Consider the following 18,846-nt stretch of genomic DNA (forward strand, 5'->3'; position numbering starts at 1 on the left):
TAAATTGATTTTTTGATAAGAAAAAGTAATAAAGATTCATTACATTGGAGGCATGTGTCAAGTGTCGATTCATTAAAAAAATGAAAAACTTTCACAACCCAAAGCAAGGCTGGGAAAGGTCAGAGGACTTGCCTCGTGTGTAAAACACTTAGTTGCAGCATTCTAGGTATTGTCGTTTAAATGCTATTGGCTTATGAGCAGCATCCCACTGCATAGTGCCACTTTAAATAAAACCAAGAAAAAAGATTCACACCACAAGGCTTTGTCTGTCTGTCAGCAGTATTGTGTACAGTATATAGTTGACTCTTACCTGAATGAAAACAGGACATAAAGAAAGGGTTTCAGAAATCCAAGCTTTATTCCCTGCTTATAGGCTAGAAAACTGGAGACTACTTTGAGTTTGTTTCAATTATGTTTTGACTTCCTGTGGTCATATGCGGGTTGTTTGCACGAACCCATATTGACCAGTATTTCTCGCAGTGTGAATGTATGCACACAGCGGTCCCGCAGTGTTCCAGTTAGTTACGCACTATGGTAACAGTCAGGTATACCTTAAAACTCTGGGCTTTATTCCATAAAATACATGTACATTCCATGCAAAATGCAAGGGTTTGATAAGTGTTATCAATTTCTTGCAAACATTTTCTTTGAGGGCATTTTTGACAACATTCTCCCTCAGGGCAATGCAGTGTATATAACCCAAGCTATAGATCTGCGTTAGGGTTAGGGTTAGGGTTCAGATTGCTTCAGAGTTTCCACAATCTTTCACTCATTTACATGCAAAATATCCTTCACTCAATCAAAATATACTCCTGAAGGGACCACACATCCAAGCCAAACTGAAGAGAACATACTGTATCAACAATGGTAAGATTCTGTTTTTGGACAAGTATACTGTGATTGGAAAGTTTGTGTTGAATGGTGTTTACACAAGAGATCTATTGAATCAGTCAAAAGAAAATAGCCAGATACTTTCTGGGATTGAAAGGAATTTCCTATGCTGTCAGGTTAAAAGAACTCTCGGAAGGACCCATTCAAGTATTCCAAATCTTCAAAGGCATTGATAGACAGAGTTAACGCCATAGACATCTTCATAATAAACAGTAAATCAAACTTGGGAGTAAAAGTAGAAACTAAAAAGGAAGTGCAACTTCAACTTCAGCAACTTAATTTAGACTGTCGTTAGTGGCAGAAATTAGTTCAAGAAATAACTATAACATTACAATACATACAGTACAGAAAGGGTGGGGAATAAATGTAAGTACAGCAATACCACTGCATTTATGTTTCCATGATGTGCTTGAACAAGTACTGAGCCAACATTCTAAGGCATATGAGCCACAGGCAATACATAAAGAATGGAGAAGCAAGGTCAATTATGATTTCAAAATAACGACTTTATTAAGCACTTGAAACCACCAAGAAACAGCAGAGAATAGTATAAACACAAATAACACAAGTTCTGTCTTTTCTGATGTCTTCACTGTGATGTTTCATTCTCCACCATTACGTCTCTTCTTCCACTTGGAAGTCTAACAGACACAAAGGTGGGAGAGTTGGTAAAGGTGGAAGTTGGCACCAGGATAGACAGACGGGCTGGGTGATCATGTGCATGAAGCATACAGAATACAATACGTCCATCAATCAGTCAAGCAACATCACTGGGAGCCTCAAGCTCCAGCCCACCTGCATTTAATTAAGGGTGTACCAGAACAGGCCTGCCACAGTACTTTCATTTTTCATCTTTCACACAATTCAGTAATGACTTTAATTCATTCACTGATTATGAATAACATACATTGACAAAAATAAAGTAGTTTTTAATTAGTAAGCGATACCTTTAAATACATTGGAAGCTAAAAATATTCCAGATTAGTTTTTTGTGCTAAGTACTATAAATGTAAAAAGAATAACCTAAAAAATGCATTGGTAGAAATGTATTACAATATTTAATCATCTGCAAGTTTCTAGAGCACATACTACATGTAATATTCATTTTAATAAATTAAACAGTCCGGCTGTTAATGATGTATATTGTCCCCTATTAAGTGTTTGTGAATGTAGATTGTGATTTTATAAATTTTAGACCTACATTTTCAATTTAAAGGAAATGAAATGTTTCTGTTTTAAAATTAGAGCTGTACTGTAAAATACAGGACCGCAGATCACAGACAGTACCTTTTGCTCAAAGTCGGTGCTTCAGGGAAGACAGCAACCGCTGTCCAAAGTGTCTGAAATGACAAATCTTTGCATGAGACTCATTGCACCACGGAGTTGCAAAGCTGGCTCCTTGAAGGAAATCACCATCTTACCCGTCTAGGAAAAGAGCAAGCTTGTACCTGGTTTCCTGGGAGGCGTCTTGTGCCAGCCGAGTGGCAGCAGGCAGGATGCAGCTGGTGAGTTCCCTGGGGAGGTTACGTGCGCCCATCCTCTCCACCAGGACCTGGGGTGCTATCTGCTTGTGTGTTCTCATGTGTTTCTGGTGTGAGTGTGCACGTGTCCGTGTCTGTGTGTCTGTCCTGTGACGGACTGGTGACAAGTCCAAGGTTTGGCCTGATTTACACCCACTGTTTGCAGAAATAGGCTCCAGCTAACTCATGACCATAAACTGAAGAAAGTGGTTAGAAAATGAATGGATATTAGCATTGTAGTAAACATTCTTTAGTACATGCTTTGATTTAAAGCTCCGTGAAACGTAAATGACCCTTCACAGCTCCTGAAGTCAGACCCTAAGATTCTGGGTATTATTCTATTCTGTATATTTCTGCCCTCACCTCAGACCTCCATTCAGCAGTGCGTTGATTGCACGAGCAGGGGTACATGAAGGATGAATGTGTTGGATTCTCCGGCTTTGTGCAGCAGCACCTTAACTGTGTTGCCCAGTTCCGGGTCCATCCCTCTCTGCAGGAAGGTGAACATGTCTTTCAGACACACCACTGCCATCCTAGACACAGCTGATCGCAAGTTCTTCACCTGGGGAAAGGCAAACCACCGCCAGCACTGCAGAGCCTCGTCTGTACCCCTCTCTTGAACCATTCTCTATAAATGGTTCAGAATGGATACAAAAACAGTAAAAAGCAATCATACAAATGAACAATTAATATTTTGGAGAGATCACACCTCCTGCACGAGCGCCTGGGAGACATTGTGCAGTCTGCTCTTCAGGATGGCGGGGTGATGCTGGAACAGACGCCTTATGAAGGTCAGTCCGTCAACCTTCCTCTCCCTTAATTCAGTGAAAGGAAAGAAATATATCAACCAGGACAAAGAAAGAGGTCTAACTGTATAGAGCTATGGGCAGCAAGGTCTATATTTTCACTAGTCAGAACTGTATTCAAAGAAAGCGGAATAGTTGGATGCTGATTGTACTGCTTTATGCATACCAGTCGTCAGAGGCCAGAAACTGAAGGCTCTGGGTGAGGGCCAGCTCGGAGATGCTGATCTGACCTGCGATATGGGGGGTACTCTTCAGAGGCAGAAAGAGACGTTGTAGCGGTGAGGCTTAATAATAAGGCAGAATTAAGTGTTCTGAGCCTTCCCAAATGAGGCCCCATTTCTCTGTTCATCTCTGTGGTGCAGCCACAGAGAAACTATTCATGCAACATGTTTTCTTTTGATAAGGACAGCTCCCAAAGGGGGATGCACTTAGCTAAGCCTGGCTATCATGATCAATGGTCATCCATTGGCGCCTATCTGTCTAGGGAGTGCCAGTTGGACATCTGGACTGCATTACTAAGTGTCAGGACTAAGTGACTCATATCTCACCTTGATCAACCAATCAGGGACTGGTAGGGCCGAGTAACCCACGTGGGACTCTGATGCCCATGGAACTTTCAGCCAATCAATGAGCTGAAGTTCCTCCAGGTAAAAACAGGCAACACAGAGAGCCTGAGAGATTCAACAAGATTCAGATTCAGATTCAACAAGATTCAGATTCAGATTCTAAAGGGAATTCAAAGGAGAATTCCAGGGCAGGACGGCCCAGGAGCAGAAGGCTCCCAAGGGCAGGACATTCTCGCAGGGCGCCTCCTGACCATCCTGAGACTCAGCCCGGACAACCACGGAACGGCCAGTGTGTCCGAGTGCCAGAACTTTCCTTTGTTCTAAGAGTCTAGAGTGGAGGTTGCCAGAGAGTAGCCAGCAGCAGGCCTCGTGAACAGGTCGGAACTGTGGAAAGCTGAATCACTGTTCAGAACTAGCTCTTCATCAGGAACGAACCGGTCCTCTTCCTGACTTGCTGGGACTCACAGTCATCTTTTCTCCTGTGCACAAACTTTGCTAGTTAATGCCAACAATGAGCACGGAGCCAGAGAGCGCGGATTGGACAGCAACAGCCTGCAACTGTTTCTTTGTGCCCGCAGGAGATCTGAATCCCCAAAGATTGGATGAGTATTCAACTTCAATGCATTACAGCTCGAGAATTCAATTGTTATCCCAACCAGTTGATATCAATTTAATTCCTAAGAGTTATGTACTTGTTTGAGTATCTAATGTAGAAGTTATAACCAAGTTCATTTATGAAACGGTCTTAATGAATGATATACTGAACGTATGTCCTCTTGATATGTATAACTCTTTGTAACTGACCAAATATACCTTTTGTATTCTGATAACCCTCTCGATAAGATCTGTTAGGTTTATATGCATATTCTATGTATTAATAAATGTATCGTCGTGTATTAGTACCTGTGTGTGCGCGTTGTTTGAGTTATGTCGCATGGTTGGATTCTAAAGCCATCAAAAGAATCAACTTTGTGATTTACTGCTACAATTAATAATTGTCTCAGTAAATGCCCAAACCCTACAGAACTGGTGCCTTCAGAGAGCCACTATGATTACATATTTGGCGTCCCTGAACCGGTTTTCCCTACATTATTTGGCGTCCCTGGGTCGGTTTAATCTACAACGTTATCCCTCTCCTCTGCAGATCCATCCCCCCCTGTCATGCGCAGGCGTTTCTTAAGACTCCCCACGCTCCTCCACTGGTCCTGGACGTGCCCCATCTTGTGTGTCTGTAATAACAGAAAAGCACAAGTTAACCCTGGGGAATCCTGGCCCGGCTCAGTTTTGAGACCAGCTGGACTAGTCCTGGTAAACTTTTTTACTTTGAGTCCTCTGAAATATTTACTGTTGGACCCCATGACATAAATTGTTTCACAGCACTGAATTGTGATTCATAGTATTCATATACATATACTTGCATTTTATTTTGATTTTCCTCTATATTTTGCTGCTGTAACATAACTTACAGCCATATGACAGCAACTCTATAATGCTGCTGATATAATTAAGTACAGTACATAGATGAAAGTGCCATGCAAGGGATTTGATAGGTGTTTTCTAAAAGCAAGCTAAAGGCTTTCACAAGTTATCCACCAGAGTCTACAAAAAATGTAAAAATGTTTAGATAAATAACGGTGCCTGATCATTGAAGGAAATCTGGCTGGTCCCAAAATGATCAAATCCCTCAAATACCACTGATGCAAATACCACTGTAGATGGAAATAGAATATATTAGTCCTGTTTCATTGTTATTTCCTATATACTGAACCCCAAGGTCTACAAAAAAATTAAAAATGTTTTAATTTCTGAGATTTCTGAGATAAATAACTGTGCCTGATCATTGTAAGCAATCTGGCTGGTCCCAAAATGATCAAATCCCTCAAATACCAAATATATTATAGATGGAAAAAGAAACATATTAGTCCTGTATCATTGTTATTTCCTATATAGTGAACCCCTGAACAGATTTTTGCTGTTTGTTATTATTGGGTCAATTCCTTTCCAGGCTGTATTTTTACATCTAAAATACTCTAATATTCTATTCCAGAATACTGTCTGTATAGGGCTTCAAATACTGTTGTTGTGAATATTAGGTCAGTACGTAGACAGGACTTGATCATAATATACTGTAGTTACACTTGTGTGCTATGGCATTACAGTATGCAGAGTACACACGTATGCTGATGGAGACATTATTACTAATCTTGATTGTTTTTGATGTCTTGATGTGAAGTGTTTATAAATAAATATACTTTAGAAGGTATTATAAAAAACTAGGACATTGATGAAACACAAAAATGAAAGACCTACAGAGCATTTTCAAACTCAAAAGTTTTGTTTGTAAAAAACTCAAAACAAAAGCAAAGAGAAATAAAGGCCTCTTACTCACCTCCTCGACGTAGGGGTGACTGTTGTGTTGGACTGCCTTTCCATAGACTCGCGCCAGGGGCTCGACACTTGTGTTGCCAGTGCTGGTGCCTTGCCCAGGGCACGACATCAGGCTCTGCTGAGAAGCAACTCGAGTGGAGCTCCCCAACACTCCTATAGAGACAAAGTGACCAAAGCACTGGCCCTGAGACTTAGACCTGCACTGAGCTCTTGAGAACCTATGAACAGATTTCAAAACTGACATTAATAACTGCATCACCTGTTTTATTTTTAAAGTGTTAGTGAGTTGGAATGTATGATTTAATTACAATGCCTGACAGGCATCACTGAAATGGACGCAACAATATTAAAATAATAATGTGATAATAGCCAGATTCGACTGAAAGCAACTCACCAAATTGAGGCTCAGAAATTACACCAACAAATTGGTATGACTTTAAAAATATCACAACTCTGCCTATGTTACAAATGTGTTGACTACAAAAACTCTATCATCATGATCCAGAGTCCCATTGACTACATTAGATTAGTTAAAGCCTGCATTCCCATCTGATATTATCATTCCTCTGTGGGCTAACTATCACATAATGCATCACATAATGCATAATTTAACAAAGAATCAAGGCTTAATAGTTAATTTTCCTTTGTTTTTCCTCAGAAAAACTAATTATCCTTCAGAGCCAGTCCTTGTTATCATTAGTGACATCTTAACCAATGGTGCAGCCGACTCACGTCTGGGGATTCTGGACACTCTGCGGGGCACTCGGCCCGGGGGTGTGGCAGCAGGAGGGGACACCACTATCAACCTGTCCTCCTCAGGCTCACCAGGCCCATTAGAATATGTCAGCCACTACTCCACTACACTCACATCCGAGGTCACCCCTGCAAAACAAAGTCCGCATTTCTCAACACCCTTCACCTTTCAAAACCCAGCAGACACACTGACACTCATGCCGAAGTACAAATGCCAAAATCAACTGAGAAAAATGTGGGCAGGTGTTATTCTTTATTTCTTTATCTCTAAATAAGACCCAGTAGGCAGCAATAATGAACAGCTACTGTGTTTTCTGTGGACAAAGACAGTTTTTTCACTGATGAAAATGACTAGGAAATGCAGTAATCTAGTCTAGAAAAGAAAAAACTGAAACAGACTGTGCCCCATTCAAAACCCAAGCTGTAATGTTTAATTACTGTTCAGTTTTGCCCAGTCTCACAGCTGGTTTCTCAGCACACACTCATACACACAAGCAAACACATTCAAACAAATGACAAGACAGCAGCTCCAGCTGTCAGCACCTTCGGTGGGGCTGTCCTCCACTCTGGAAGCAGCCATCAGCTTTCTGGAGGGGATTCCATCCAAGCGAGACCTTGCTACTAAAGGAGGGGAGTAATCGGACCTGCAGGGAAGACACAGAGACAGAGGAGAAAAGTGAAAAAATAATAACAATCAGCACTGCTCTGACAGTTATCTTTACAGAGCTGGAACAGAGCTGTCAATTTTGAGATCCCCAACCCCACAGGCAAGAATGTTGTGATGTCCACCACTGGTGTGTTCTGACTTCCTCATAGTCCACTGCCTCCTCTTCTCCATAAAGCTGAAGGTTACTTTCCATTGGGCGCTCCAAGGGGTGCCCTGTCTGGCTTGCCTTTCCCAGTGTTCTGGGAACTGGGGCAGAGGGATCTGCACAGAAGACTGCTCTCCTTCCTGCTGGATCAGGTGCTGGACATGCCAACATTAGGGTCCACATTCCTGCAAGCTGGCTGAGAGCCCAGACCCCCAGCAGCTCCTGGGGCTGTGAGAAATGTACGCTCTACGCTGGAATGTCCGCAGAGAGGGCAGGAAGTCTTTGTAGGCACATTGTCCCCACCATGGACGGGAGCTGTCAAAACCAGCCAAACATAGCTCATTCCTTGGTTTTCCCAAACATTGAAAGATGTTAAGGATTAATATAATTAACTAGCATAGCATTATCATTACCAGCCCAAGCATAATTTGTATATCATTAGACATCAAGTATCAAGTATACCATTAGACAGCCCAAGCCTTAGCTGTTAACTAATGCATATGCGTGGAACTGTGTATCCAAAATCCATTGGGAGTTTTAATGCTATGACTAAAGTTCTGTTGAGAAATAAAAAAAAAACATTTAACAGCTTGTGAGATATCAAATCCTTTTTCATCTAAAAGTCCAGTTACATCTATGAGCCAAAGACACAACCAAAGCACAGGCAATCTGGTGGGAAGAGAAGAAATGTCAATAGCAGGAAGCAGCACTCCTCGAATCAGTTTCAGCTGTGACTCTTGGGCTACTCATCAAGGATTTGCTTTTTGCTTTGAAAATTTCACAGCCTCTCACTTCTTTGTGAAAAAAAAAAATTTGCAAGATTTAATAACCGGCCTGAGAAATTGGGACTGCAGATCCCCTTTCAGGCCTGACCCTCCTCTGTGAGCACACCTCTCTCTCTGTCGGAAGGGTTGGTGGGGCTCAGGAACTGCATGTCCGAGTCCTCTCCACCACTGTTCTGTGACATCCTCAGGAGCCCTTTCTTCCCTGAAACCTGGGGTTGGTAAGGCTCTGGGATAACTGGGTGGGGAAAGAGAGTTGCTGGGGTTAACAAAAAACTAAAACCACCTGTATTCTGGCCAGAATCTACTGCAAATGAGTTTGCTTACTCTGAAGGAGCTCCTTGGGGTTTTCTCTGTAAATCTGGAGATATCATCACCTTGTGAGCTTTTGTCACCTGATGATCTACTGCCTCACAGAACCAAAACGTCGCACCCAATACTCTAAAACTCTGGCACGCTATCTGTTGCTGTGTTGCTAAAGCTGGAGTTGAAATGTGAACAGTAATGTGTACTGGCATATCCACTCCTAAGAGTTCAATAAATCCTGGGTTGTGCTGCTATCTCTAGCGTGGCTTGATTTGTGCCCATTGTCTACAGATCACTTCACATGTCCGCAAGAGTTCACATTACAGTTCTGAAGGTCTTTGAAACTGATTTGTTGCAACCCTCTCTGATAGGGCAGTTATCTTAAGGGAATTTTCTTTTTCAAGAACCAATTTTGATCAATTCTCAATTCATTCATCCATCCATCCACTTTCTAAACACTTTATCCAATACAAGGTCATGAGGGAGGGAGCCGGAGTCACAGGGCACAAATACACAAACACAGACATGCTCATATACTCACATCAAAGCCACTTGTTCCAGAAGCCAATTAACCTACCACCATGTCTTTGGACTGTGGGAGGAAACTGGAATACCTGGAAACCCATAAAAACTAGTGCTGCACGGCAGCAATGCCAACCACTGAGCCAACATGCCACCCATTAATAACTCACCAAAATCAGAACGATCCTCAAAATCAATAAAACAATACAATGATCCCCAAGGCCAGTCTTACTATCCTCTAAACTTTTACCAAAGGACTCCAAAAAACATTCAAGAAAACGAATGTTAGAAACATAATGTTTTTACCACATCAGCAGCAGCAGAAGAGCCTTTTCTTGATGTAAGGCAGTTTAAAAAGACAGAGCAGAACCAAGTATACAGTAATACAATTTTTTTCCCCTGATCCTGGAGAATCCTGTATCATGGATAAAAAGGTAAGTTTATTTTCGTTTTGTACAGTTATGAAGGTGGGATGTTAGAAAGGAATAGTGTCAAGTCTGTAATAAATCCCTCTTCACAGGCCATTAGAGAGTTTTTGTTACCACTGAGGTTTTGCATGCAACTCTGGTACCAGTCCCTATTATCATTAGCGACATCTTAACCAATGGTGTAGCCGACTCACATGTGAGGATTCTGGAAACTCTGCGGGGCACACGGCCCGGGGGTCTGGCAGCAGGTGGGGACACCACTATCAGCCTGTCCTCCTCAGGCTCAGCAGGCCCGTTACAATAGGTCAGCCACTGCCCCACTACACTCACATGTGAGGTCACCCCTACAAAACAAGGTCAAAATATCTCAACACCCTTCAGAACTATCACCTTTTTCACCAATCTCACAACACCACAGCCCACAGTAGCAGACACACTGACACACACACCAACCTCAACACAAGGAGGGCAAATGCAAGAACTGACTGAGAAGAATAATTGGCAAGGTCTTTATCTTATTTATCTCTTTAACTCTGAGTCCCAGCAGACAGGAGGTTTCAATCTCTACTGTGCTCTACTGTAAAGCACAGAAACTTACTTTCAGTTTTGCCCAGTCTCACAGCTGGTTTCTCAGCACACACTCATACACACAAGCAAACTCATTCAAACAAATGACAGACCAGCAGCTCCAGCTGTCAGCACCTTGGTTGGGGCTGTCCTCCACTCTGAAAGCAGCCATCAGCCTTCTGGAGGGGATTACAGCCAAGCGAGGTCTTGCTACTAAAGGAGGGGAGTTATCGGACCTGCAGACAAGACACAAATGGAGACACAGTGGAGAAAAGTGAAAAAATGATAAGCACTGCTGTCATCTTTACAGAGTTGGAGCAGTGTTGTCGACTCTGTTCACTCCCTTGCCAAGTTCACAATCCTGCTTTGAAGCACATCAAACCACAAAAGATGCCAGCTTGAACAACAACCTAACTTTATCAACACTCTCCACTCCAGCCCCCACAAAAAAACAGAAAAGATGTTCATAAAAGTAGGAGGCTACCTGTGTGGCAGTAAGCAAAAACAAAGCTACAAGTTTGGAAAACGAGCTTCAGTGCACTGTTTATGAAAGCCACAACCGTCTTGAGCTGTAAGGGCAGCATTTTAATTGCTCTGAATGTGTACATTTCTGAGGGCCGTGTGTCATGGACAGGCCTGGGTTGGGTGTTCGGCGGCACAGGCTTGATTCCATTGGAGAAACAGCGAGAACGCACAAGCGTGGCTTTAGTTAGCACAGGGCAATTCTCACAGGCTTCACCTGAAGGACACAGTAGGAGGTATTCCTATAAAATTATAAAAGCAACTAGATCACATTTATTTTCTAACCACTTTATTTAATTTAGTGTTGCAGATAGCACACCAGGAAGTGAGCCAAGAGCCCCAGTGCTGCAAGACAGCAATGCTCATCACTGTACCACCATGCTGCCCATCAGATCTACACACTTATCTAGGAACCCCAGTGCAATAGCGATCTACATAGAGTTATTCCTAATTACTGTATATCCATATGCAGACTTGATCAGTTATTTGGAACTAAACTATGGAAGAACCCTGGAAAATTCTACTGAAGTTTCTACAGATTTTAACTCAGTAAAAACTCATCCCCAGTACTGGAATAGGACTATGCCAGCTGAGCTCTTCGTTAAGGTAATTCAAAAGTAGTTGGATACCATCAATGCTCAGTTTTTGAGTTTCACACCTGCCTTCTTTCAAGTAATTGACTGAATGAAGTGACTGGACCTTTTGAGATTAAATTCACATTGCAGTCTACAGTATGATACAATGATTGAAATCACCTGGTTTAAGTCTTTGACAAAGTGGCATCACCAAATACTAATTAACAGAGCATCGATGGGATTAACCTGCTTTGCCAAAGTGCACTGATTCCCATTATTGGTGTTTGTGCAGTCACCTATTATGTTGATTCCTGGCTTTTCAATGCATCTGTCCTCTGCTGCTTCTATTTCTTCTCCCCTGTCCCAAACCCTCTCATGGTAAAACAGCAGCTTCTTCTGATCTCGCCATCAAGCTAGAGAGTAAGATTGTTCCTCTTTAGAGACTGATACTTACTGATCGGTCTATTAAAGCAATGCTTCTCAACCCTGCTTCTGGAGTGTCTTACTTTTCCTTCTGGCTGATCTCTAAATGATTGAGGCTGAATGATTCTTTTTATTTGGTGATTTGACCTTTTCAACCTGTTTCTACTTTTAAACTTTGGTTTCAAAGACTCTGCTATGGCCATGTTATGCAAACAAAAACAACTGACAAATAAAATTCCACCTACTCTGCCCTCAGTTTTCTTATTAAGTGGTAGTTGCCTTATTTGTGTCTAAGCATCTCTTAACAGGAGAAAAAATGATGGTATGATGTTAAAAACATTTTTTTACGGTAGATTTCTGGCAACCACAGCTGCCAGTTTTTTACCGTAAATTTTACAGGATGTTTTTTACAGTGCATCGATGAAAAAACGGAGTTTTTAAAAAAGAGAATTAGCTCACTGATAGTTTCATGTGGAGGCTGTGAACATTTTCACATGTCGTGGTCTTTAAAATGCATTTGGTTTGAAGGCTTTCTGCGTTTCCCTTCCAAAGATATGGACAGAAGAATATTCTAGCGTGGTCAAAAAATGGCTTAAAAACGACATAGTGAAGGGTGTGAAAACAGCCACATGTATTTTGTACGCACACAAGTGTTTTCGTAACTTTAGGAGTTATCGTGAAAAGGCTACAGTCGTGCCAATTGTAATCGCTTTTATTTTTAAAGACATTTTAGAAAAGTGTCATCTATGTGACCCAGTGGTGAAGAGCGGCCTGTTCTGCCAAATCCACTAGATGGCGCTACCTCTTAGCTCGCGGTTCCTGTCAGTTGAGTTCAGCGTTCTGCGCATGGGCAGTAGGGACTAAGAGGCAGTGAGCGACCGTTAAAAAGAACCCGAAATGACTCCAGAGAGTTGTAACGGTAAATACGGTGTTGTTTCCCTATTTGCACCCTAATTGAGTATTAATCGGTATTTCATAGGATTGAGACAAGATTGGCAAGAGGGGTATTAGATTTTAACGGAGTACACTGAGGCGGTAGCCAGTTTTTAGTCAACTTCTCGGGCTAGGGATATCTGTTTATTGATTTGTAAGTAATGGGTTTCACATGCTCCTTGTATTTTCTGTTCCTTCATTCTTTACAGAGACTTACAGATTCTTTTATTTTTATTTTTTAAAACTAAGAACAGATCAGACCACATACTAGAAAAAAAGAACCCCCAAATTATATTTGTGTCCTGTGCTAATTATTCTTTGCCAGGCTACGTCTATACAAAAAAGTTGCATTTAATACCACTCGATATTAATATATTTACAGAGGTAAGCTTTCGGATCGTGTCGTTTCTTTTTTTAAAAGACAAACGCAAGATTTTTTCAAATAGCTCCACACATTTTCTCATATGCACGTATTCTCCAATATCATCACAACAAAACCATAAAGTTTATTCCACAGATATGACACTTTTGTGCAGTAAACCAATAAATTAAAGAACTAGCAGAACCCCAATAAAAACACCCGGCCAGCACAACATGTCGATATCATACCTTTTTACCAACAAAACCGCAAAAGCAAAAAACAGCAAAAATATATATATATATCCCATTTTTTTTACCTTATTCTGAAGCATGATGTATATCCAAAATAACCCAGACTAGCTTATCTCCAAACCTGGAGGCTATTGAACGTTATTGACTTTGTAGTAAATGTGTGAAGAAGGACCGCGAGAAATAAGGCGATCTGATTGGTAAAAAGCGCTGTCAGTCATTGTATTTTCAGCCATTCAGAGGCCTTAGGGGGTAAGACTTCCCCTAGAAGCCTCAGGCTTCATTCCGCCTGCCTATTCGCTGTCAATCATTGACTCAGAAGGGCTAATCAATCAGTTTTTTATCAGTTTCTTCTCAGTGCTCCTTTTTTTCTAACTGGAAGTGAACTCTGAGGTTTTCTTCATTACATAACAGCAGATAAAGGCTCTTTAGCAGTGTCTAATGTTTTTTATTCTTATTATTTTCAATATTTTTATGATTTTTTATTATAGGCCTGAAATTTAATTCCAGGTCCAGTCTTCTCAAAACATGATGTCGAATTTTTTCTTATTGATCAATTTGTCCCAGATTTTTATCCAAGCTAGTAGTCATCCAGAACAAGGTTTTCAAATCATTCCCAGGGCCCTGACAGGCCTAGAATTGAAAATTCTGACCTCTGAATACCAACAAAAAAAACATTTTTGCCTGCTGTTTTTGTTTTTTTTTCATATGTTTGTCTGCAGAGTGGACACATTAAGAAATATAAGAGATTTGTTCACACTCAAAGCCAAGGGGGTTAGTTTCAATTTAAGACCCGAACCAGGCTCTTGCTATGTTCTGCTGCAGAGATATAACAAATGTTTAAGGATGAGGAAATTCCAGGCAGAAATTGGCTAAATGTGTCAATGGTTAGAACTGGTTCAGATCAAAGATCAAGCACAGATCAAACAGCAGGATCTCACACACTGGGACTGATCTGTGATCTGTGATGTGGTTGAGTGTGAATTGTGGTTCTCTAGCAGGCACAGTCTGTGCTGTGCTGAAAAAAAACTCTTAAGCATAGTGTAGTTTTTGTTAACAAGTTTATCAGTGAAAAGGCCACGGGCATTTTTCCTCCCACCTATGTTCTCAGAGTAGAATAGAATTTATTATTAGCACAATTTATTACAGTGCTAAATTTAATATTATTGATTACTAATAGTTTATGCTAACACCTAACTTTCTTAACGCAAGAAATACTGCTCAATACGGCCGTATATCACTATAGGAAGCATTACACCGTAGCCTCCAATTACCCAGACCACAAAACAAACAAATAAATGTTAAATGAAATGTCAAAAGAAAACTGAGGACATAAAGAAAGGGTTTCAGAAATCAAACTAAGCTTTATTCCTTTTGCCCAAATCGGGAGACATTAGAGGCTTGCCACACCCGGACTGTTACAGTAACACATTAGCAAGTTAAAGCAATTACGTTGAAAAGCTGGGTGTAATAATTGTTTTCTTCCTTGATCTTCTGATCTCCAAGGCAGTTTTTTCCGCAGCGAATGTGGATTCCGTCTGGTATTGCCAGATTGTGAAAAATAAAAGTATTTTATGAAACACACGTTTGCGATTTTAATCAAGATGGGGGTAAGGGAGTCTTCTCTATGACACTCTCCCGTATAAAATTAACGTGAAACAAAACAAAAACTAAAAATAAGATACAGGTACAATCGACAGACATTCACAGCATGTAAATGTTTTATGATATGTCTATGTTAGGAATGTCTGTCGAGTGTATCTTATTTTGAGTTTTTGGTCAGACCACAGCCAGGACCCGCCGGGCCCCACAGCCCCATCTGCACACACCCCCACAAACCCACCCGCACACACCCCTTCTCCTGCACCTCGCCGCGCCCGGCCACCACTGCGTCACACAGCTGCCAGCGCACCTCACCGCGCCCGGCCACCACTGCGTCACACTACACAGACGGTGTGACGTGAAAGATGGTGACGTCACCGTGCAGGGGAGCAGACACACTCTCTAGTCAGGCGTACAGTATGTGTTAAATATATTTAGATCTTTGAATTAATATTATTATTGATTTCTTTAGCCTCACAGCATTGTCCAATAATACGCTTCTTATGTCTAATTTTTAGTTAAGCAGGATTTGAGCTACAGACCATAAAAAAACAGGATTCACTTTTTTCACATATTGATGATAACGATATCGGTAACAGTCTGAAACTATCCATTGTTGTTAATAAATGACTTAGATTCGAACATGTTGTGATATTTAGAAATATAAAAAAGTCCATAGAGTGTCCATAATATTGCTATTTTCGTTTTTCAAGGTAATGTTTGATAAAAGAAAACTCATTGAGATAGCTGGGTTATTTTGCTTATAAGTCAGGCACTTAAACCATCACGCTACTGAGACAGTCACAAGTGGTGAAACAGCCGTACACATCAATAGATATGTGTATATACTACTGTGCTACAGTACATGAATATAATTATATTATTAATTTCTTTATATATGCGATTCCATATTATATTCCCTATTAATCAAATTCTAAAAGTATGCTTCTGTTTACTCTGGTATCGAGCGTATTCACAGAAAAGCTTAAAACTATCACTTTTCTCACAAAGTACTGAATACTGTATAAACGTACAGTAACATGGTCAGAAGGAGCAAGGAGCAAATAAAAACGTTTCCAAAATAACCTCATGTAAGACTTTGATTCTTAAAATGTTTAGGGAGAAATGGAATACTGGTGTGCATTTTTTCTTTCAAATACCAAGACCATCCATATACAGTACAGTTTACATACAGTAATATTTTTGTTCCTAAATTAATATCTTTAATAAGCATGTGAAAGGCATGGTGAATCGGAGATTCTCAAGAATTACTTTGTATGATTGGAAACAAATGTGTGATTGGATCAATGAAATGCTGTGGCGTTATTTTTTGTCAAAGAAAAAACTAGTTTTTAGATTTACAAAGAATGTGGAGCAGCTTGTCCAAGGTCATTCATTATTAATACTATGAGTAATATCTTCTGTAACGACTTTGATGGCGAAAGCTCAAACGCTGTACATGAGAGGTTGAGCTTTATTAGCTCCACCTGGCGGTAATTCCGGACACTAATATCTTACTTGCGGTATTATACGATAACCCGTGTTATTCCGGGACATGGGTTTAAAAATCACAGGCATATTAACAAATAAAGCTATAATGTATTAGTTGTTTTGGACTTTTTGGCCACTAAACCTAAACGTACGTTCGTTCAGCACTCCATTCAATATGACATTTCCAAAGAAAGAATTCCTTTCAAAAATTAATTTCACCATTCCTGACTGACTCATTTGATTTTGGCAGTGCTGTATTTTCTTTTCAGACCAATAGTTTGATTCAATGAAGCAAATTTTCCAGTCAAATGAGTGGAATATTGAGAAAAATGTATTTGAGAAATATTTGAACCCTAACCCTAACTAGCAAAATCCGAAGCTAGGGTTAGGGTTTTATCGCCCAACATGCAGCAGTTCGAAAGAACCTGATTTAACTTTCAAACTCTTGCCATGGGCTTTAAAGTCACAGGCATATTAACAAATTAAGCCAAAATGTATTAGTTGTTTCTTTTAGGCCACGTAAGCCTCAACTTACATTCATTACGTTAAGGGGTGGAATGGGCAGTACAGGAACGATTACGATGGTGGAGCATCGATAGTGTTATGCCAAAATAACAGATTTGCAACTTTTATTTAGTCAAGAAGCAGTACAAAAAAAAAAAATCTCCCACTCCTCCTAACTGAAAGGTTCATCGCAGTGGCAGCTCCTCCACCTTCTTCATCTCAAAACGCGACTCTAACTCCACAAAAAAGATGAACAAGGTCGGATCTTGTAATTGAAATTGCATTTTCCAAATTCCCAGGTTGCAAATTTATTTTAATTTGTATTAATAATCTATACTCTCCGAGTAAAATATTTTTTTCACCCAAGCATTTGTTTTCAATTAACCTGAATGTCATTTTCACAGATTGTGTCTTATATAGGTCACGTGCTCAATCTGTAAAATGCCACACAGCAATCAGCGTGTCATCTCTGAACTCACAATTGCATTATTACTGAGAGAGGGACGCATTGCTCAAGGGGTTAAATTGATCATAGTTTCTCATATGTTATTACTTTAGCTAATGTAGGGTGCTGAAAAAAACATGCGTGGCAGCGACAGAGTTTTATTTTTGTGCGGTTACTGCGCATCTGCAACCCTGCAACCTGGTAAAGGTCAGGCGAAGCCTATTTTCTAAATTAGACTCAGACAGGTCTAAATAGACAGGTTTTCTGCACTGTGTAACCAAAGTGGTAAAAAATACTGTTTTTTACATTGGGTGTCAGCAGAAATCTCTGTCGATTTTCCGTTAAGACCAGGTTCAGTAAAACATCATGCAAACGGAGCCCTTTTAAGAGCTCCCATTTTACTATCCTGAAAGCAGCTAATTCATTTGATAAAAATCGATGTGTATATCAATAAAGATGTTAATTTGTTCAGTTCAAGATTTGTAAAAACTTGTGGGAGGGCATGGGGGTGTAGCGACGCTTTCCAGCACGTGGTGAACCGAAGCGACAGCCAGTAAGAGATGGGAGTCGCAAAAGCATCGTTGGCCGGGGAAAGGAGCAACAGAAACGTTTTTTTTAAAGGTGACATTTTATAAATGGAAATACAAACATATCCAAAAACGATAACGAGTAAGAGTGGGGTGTGAATTCGAGCACTGGTCTTGTTACTTTTGTATGTGTGCTTACTTCATTCACCTACTGTAAGTCTGTTTCTGCACTGCTGAGTACATTTCCAGGAGCCGGTTGTTTTACACCAGAACCACACATCATATTAAGAAAATAAGTATTTCCCACAAGACTGACACAGAACACTATACTGAATATCTAGTAGTTCAAAACAGCAGCCAGTTCTGTCTAGGGCCTCTTCTAGAAAACATGTCATGAAATATATACTCTGTATGCACAATCCATATCTCTACTGAATTTCTTCATGACTTCAAAATACCTTTTTTCCTTCTTATGTTTTATGGTCCCAATGAATTAATTGTCTAATCACACTGTCTTTTCTTCTGATATTGCCAAGTTTTTGTCCTCTCTACCAGATTATGAACAGTGCATGATAAGGCTTTCTAGTAGTCTCACCTTGTAGTCTGTTTTCAGATCTTACCTTAAGACCCTGGCAGTCACATAGATCTTATGATGTATTCTATATATTGTCTTCTGTATATTGATTTATTTGGTAAAATTATCTCTCCTGAATGTGCACTTTCCTAAGAAACAGTGTCTTCTGAAAACTGCTATGTAAAATAAAGATCAATTATTGATCATCTCTTTAAAAAAATTAAACTGTAGACTAAATTTGTAACTGGCACAGTTCTTTATATCAGGAGTGATATAAATCAATTTCTTCAGGGCCTTGAG

General features: G+C 40.3%; 2 long non-coding RNA genes across 3 annotated transcripts; both read right to left on the reverse strand.

The window, feature by feature from the left end:
* Positions 1 to 1,376: 1,376 nt before the first annotated feature.
* Positions 1,377 to 4,234, reverse strand: LOC148673310 (uncharacterized). Of its 2 annotated transcripts, XR_015935989.1 has the most exons (4): positions 3,121 to 4,234; positions 2,775 to 2,973; positions 2,179 to 2,231; positions 1,377 to 1,532 (listed from the first exon to the last, which is right to left on the reverse strand). It is a non-coding gene; the product is annotated as an uncharacterized LOC148673310 (long non-coding RNA). The 2 variants fall into 2 exon arrangements; XR_015935988.1 differs by having other exon boundaries at positions 2,775 to 4,234.
* A 7,546-nt stretch (positions 4,235 to 11,780) lies between these two features.
* Positions 11,781 to 14,555, reverse strand: LOC148673311 (uncharacterized). Its single transcript, XR_015936194.1, has 2 exons — positions 13,472 to 14,555; positions 11,781 to 11,851 (listed from the first exon to the last, which is right to left on the reverse strand). It is a non-coding gene; the product is annotated as an uncharacterized LOC148673311 (long non-coding RNA).
* Between the last annotated feature and the right edge of the window lie 4,291 nt (positions 14,556 to 18,846).

This window comes from Lepisosteus platostomus, chromosome 4 (assembly GCF_059453375.1).
Source record: "Lepisosteus platostomus isolate fLepPlt1 chromosome 4, fLepPlt1.hap1, whole genome shotgun sequence".
NCBI lineage: Eukaryota > Metazoa > Chordata > Actinopteri > Semionotiformes > Lepisosteidae > Lepisosteus > Lepisosteus platostomus.